General features: G+C 43.4%; 1 long non-coding RNA gene across 1 annotated transcript; it reads left to right on the top strand.

Annotated features, from left to right (window-relative positions):
* The first annotated feature begins 360 nt into the window (after window positions 1–360).
* Window positions 361–4,067, top strand: LOC112614820. Its single transcript, XR_003117149.1, has 3 exons — window positions 361–482; window positions 1,254–1,379; window positions 3,824–4,067. It is a non-coding gene; the product is annotated as an uncharacterized LOC112614820 (long non-coding RNA).
* The last annotated feature ends 954 nt before the right edge of the window (window positions 4,068–5,021 follow it).

Here is a 5,021-nt window from a genome sequence, read left to right as displayed (position 1 = left end):
GTATTTCTTAGTAGAGACGGGGTTTCACCATGTTAGCCAGGATGGTCTCGATCTCCTGACCTCGTGATCCACCCGTCTCAGCCTCCCAAAGTGCTGGGATTACAGGTGTGAGCCACCGCGCCTGGCCTTCAGGAGATATTTGTGTATGGTTTTTTTTCGTTGTTGTTTGTTGTTTTTGCTTTGCTTGGAACAAAATTTTAAATTTAATTTCTGTAATACAAAAGCTTTACAAAAGAGGTAAGATTTCCTCCTACCTCTTTTCTCCTGCCACCCAGTTCCTTTTCCCAGAGGTAATCAATGAGAAATAATTTAGAACGTAAGATATGTTATAATTCTATACATACCATGGCAACAGGAAATAAGCCATTCAGGGCTTATCCAGAATCCAGAAAGTGTTTGGATATTGGAAAAACAAAAACAAAAAACCTTTGTTCTGTAAGACAGTATAGAAAGTTAGGAGAAAGGTCTATTCCAGGATCAAGGTAAAATCTGACATGTCACATAAGCATAAAAGAGAATGGGGGATATGGGACACAAAGGAATAAAATAATGAGTCTACTCGGGAGCTATGTGTGAGCCCAAGACAGGAATGGGAGTTTCCAGAAGTTCACAGAGGAGTTAAGACCAGAATAAATCCAGGTAGCCAAGACCACTCAGGACCAGGCATGGAGACAGACCCCAGGGCTACCCCTCTTTTCCAAGCTGATCTGCAGACTGAGAATTTAGACCAGTTACAAATTATCTGAACTGCCCCAGGAGTTGAGAACCTTTAAATTTTAGAGCTGTGAGGAAACAAATATTATCTAATACATCTATTCTCAAGCATTTTGGTCTCAGGGCCTCTTAATACTTGGAAAGATACTGAGAATCCTATAGTGTTTTTGTTTATATGGGCTCCTCTCTATAGATACTTACCACATTGGAAATCAAAACTGACAATTTTTAAATATTTATTAATTTATTGAAAAATGACAATTATGAACATATTACATGTTGACATAAATGCTTTTATTAAAAATAACTATATTTTATCTTTTAAAAATTAAGCAGAATGATTAGCATTATTTTACATTTTTGAAAATCTAATGTCTGCCTTAATAGAAGACAGCTGGATTCTCCTTTCTGCTTCTGCGTTCAAGGTGATTTGATATCACATGACACATAGCGTCGGGAAAACCACCATACACACACACGAGAATGAAGATGGCAAACAATGTCCTGGCATGATTATGAAAATGATTTTGCACCTACAGACCTCCTGAAAGGGTTTCTGGAGGTTTCTGAAAAGGTTTCTGGACCACACTTTGAAAACTATGGATCTGATAATAATTTAGGATTGCATTTTCCTGTAATGCCACGTCTTAGCAATGTGACCTTGGGTGAGCTACTTAACTTCTCTAAGCCTCAGCTTCCTCCACTGTAAAGCAGCGCTAAGAATAGAAGTCTACGTTTATGGCTGTATGCGTTCCTATAATCTGGGTATCTTCATGGTCATTAAATATATAAATGGGGTAATACTTATAAATGTTTAATACAGTACTTGGCCCCTAGTAATCACTCAAGTAACAACTCTTCCTACTGTTATTGTTAATATTTGTTATTACTACATACCAAGCATTGTGCCAGGCACCGCGTGGGTCATATCACAGGGTGTAAGAGGGCTCGAGTTGCTTAACAGTAGGGGACACAGGACAAATACCTAACTATAGAACAGAACAGATTTTGTCCGAATGATACAAACCAGGAAGAGGTCACATTCATTCACTCATTCAACAAATATTAATCAATTTTCTCCAGTGTGCCAGGAACAACCCAGAGGAACAGGCCAAGGTTTCAGAGCCTCAGGAATGAGAAACAGCAGGAGGTGAGCGGGTAAGTGAGGGATGGGCTGGGCGTGGCCAGATCAGATAAGGCTTTGTAGGCCCATGTAATTGAGGATATAAGGAAATGTTTTATGAGAAGGCTGCATCTGAGTTACAACTTCAGAAGAGGCAGGATTCGGGATAAAGTTGATGCACACTTTCTTTTATGCGCTTTCAACGAATATTTGAGATTTCCGCCAAGTCTGCTGCACAAAGGATCCCTACTACCAAAGAAGATATTTTTGCATTTAAGGGTTTTTATCACATAAGAAATACATGTGCACTTTTAAAAATTAGAAAATACAGGAGTGACCAGCCTGCGCAAACATAGCAAGACTACTACATCTCTCCAAAAAAAAAAACCAAAAACCAAAAAAAAAGGGGGGGGGGGCCAGGTGTTTCTTCTAGAATCTTCTTTCCAGTGGTGGTGCACACCTGTAGGCTCAGCTACTTGGGAGGCTGAGGCAAGAAAATCACATGAGCCCAGAAGTTCAAGGTTGCAGTGAGCTATGACAACACCACTGCACTACAGCCTGGGCAACAGAGCAAGACCCTACCCCCTTGCCCCCGAAAAAATACAAGTGAGCAAAAATAAGAAAATAAAAACATTCTTCTGGCATGGGTTGTGCGTGAGACCCCAGGACTATCCACCTACAGGATTCAGCCCTAAGCCTGGGGGACCAGTGGTTTGTCTGCAAGGAGCTAGAAGTAGCTGGAAAAGCCGGCCTGCCTGCCAGGGTAGGCCTCCTCCTCGCCCCCTAACCAAATTGTGCTCACGTTCCTTGAGTCCTCACTGCCCGACTGAGCATTAGAGAAGTTGGAAGGAAAACGCCTCGAGCCAAGAGAAAGCGCAGCCCAGGGTTCAGAAGCCCCCTCCCGGCGCCGCAGTGGGGCTCTGCCAGCTCTCCAGGGAGGCGCTGGGTGGAGGATGTGGCCAGAAAGGCAGATGTCCTCTAAGGGTGAAAATAAAGTTCCTGGGCGAGGAAATGTGAGAAAAGGACAAAGAGGAATAAAGAAGAGGGTGCATCAGCGTGTGAAACGCAACAAGGCGCACAGCGCATGTGCACTGTGTAGAGCACAGGGGCTGCGGGGAGGTGTTGGGAGAGATCACGCCCTGGTAAGGTGTCAGGGAGGCTGCGGAGATCGCGTGGGAGCCCCTGAGGTGAAGCCGGGAAAGCGACCCCACGACGACCCCCTGATGGCTGCAGGAGGACTGAGAAGCCTCCTTCCCCAACATCTTAAAGAAAAGAATTAATCCAAGAGGTACTGGTTTTAGGTGCTGCCTCTTTTACCTTTTGCTTAGATTTTGGAAGAGTTTAAAATTTTCCTCTTTGCCTTTAGATTCTCTCCCCTTGTATCCGACATTAATTAAGCACCTACTGTGTACTAGATGCTGGTACTAGGAGCACAAAAGGGAAGACCCCTATTAAACGCATGTGCATCATTACAGAGGTTTGCACAATTTACTTTGGGGGGCAGGAAGAAAGAACTGGCACGGGGAGAAGGGAAGGTTATGCAGGAAAGGCATGTCTGAACAGGGTTTAGAAGGCTGAATTTTTGGCAGGTGGCATAAGAGTCAGGTGGGGAAGAGAACATTCTAGAAGAAACAGCAGGTCTTAGAGAGGCATGGAGTATGAAAAGACACGCTTCTGTGACTAACATAACAAAATAATTTGGACAAAGTTATTTATCCTTCCTAACTGTAAGTTCCTCTTGAATAAAAAGAAATAGTGACAGCAATATAGCAACGTGTCCAATCAGTGGATTATAAAACACACTTCAAAGGCAAAATAATATCCTCACACCCAAAAGGTAAATGCTATAATAACTCGGGTGAACTGTGTCCTTGGAAAAGGAGCTTAGAACAGTTTATCCCAATGTTGATTCTAGTTTTTGGCTTCATGGAGTCTCATTCATTCTTACTTCTGACCTCTACCCCTGACTATAATTATTTTTTCAAGGAACTAGACCAACAGGACCCAAGGGAGAGTATCAAAGGCACAACAAAGGAAAATGAGGACAACCCAATACCCGGAAAAAAAAAACAAGTAATTCATGGACTTACAATAGGCCACAAACTAGATGACTGTCAGGAAGAGAAGAGCAAACTTTATGATCTTAAAATGATTTCTTGTTCATTTGCATCCTCGCATCAATCTAGACTTTAAGAGATACGTGATTTTTAAATAAATGGGTACATCTGCATAATAGTATTTTGGCATTAAATTATTTGATATGACGTTCAACATGTTTCTGCAAAAACCATTCCACCATACTGCTAGAATCTAGCAGCTAGATTGACCCAACACTTCATTATGTCATTCCCTTGCTCAAAGGTTGAAAGCAACCAGATGCGGTGGCTTACACCTATAATCCCAACACTTTAGGAGACCAAGACATGAGGATCACTTGAGCCCAGGAGTTCAAAACCAGCCTGGGCAACAGAGTGAGACCTTGTCTCTACAAAAAAATAAAAACACATAGTCCCAGCTATTTGGGAGGTTGAGGTGGGAGGATCACTTGAGCTCGGGCGGTCAAGGTGATAGTGAACTGTGATTGCACCACTGCACTCCAGCCTGTATAACAGAATGAGACTGTCTTAAAAATGAAAAATAAAGGCCAGGCGCGGTGGCCCACATGAACCAAGAGCTTTGGAGATTGAAGTGCTTTCACATCTTTATGTGATGCATATGCCCTGCAGCTATTAACCTTTCTGCAGTTTCATGTTTTGTTTTGTTTTCTTTTCCGGCCAGGTGCAGTGGCTCACGCCTGTAGTCCCAGCACTTTGAGAGGCCAAGGTGGGCAGATCACTTGAGGTCAGGAGTTTGAGACGAGCCTGGGCATCATGGCAAAACCTTGTTTCTATTAAAAATACAAAAATTTTCACGCCTGTAATCCCAGCACTTTGGGAGGCCGAAGCGGGCGGATCACAAGCTCACGAGATCGAGACCACGGTGAAACCCCGTCTCTACTAAAAATACAAAAAATTAGCCGGGCGCGGTTGTGGGCGCCTGTAGTCCCAGCTACTCGGGAGGCTGAGGCAGGAGAATGGCGTGAACCCGGGAGGCGGAGCTTGCAGTGAGCCGAGATCGGGCCACTGCACTCCAGCCTAGGCGACAGAGTGAGACTCCGTCTCAAAAAAAAAAAAAAAAAAAAAAA

The sequence above is a fragment of the Theropithecus gelada genome, chromosome 20, assembly GCF_003255815.1.
Source record: "Theropithecus gelada isolate Dixy chromosome 20, Tgel_1.0, whole genome shotgun sequence".
Lineage (NCBI taxonomy): Eukaryota > Metazoa > Chordata > Mammalia > Primates > Cercopithecidae > Theropithecus > Theropithecus gelada.
This window is presented reverse-complemented; position numbering and strand designations above follow the sequence as displayed.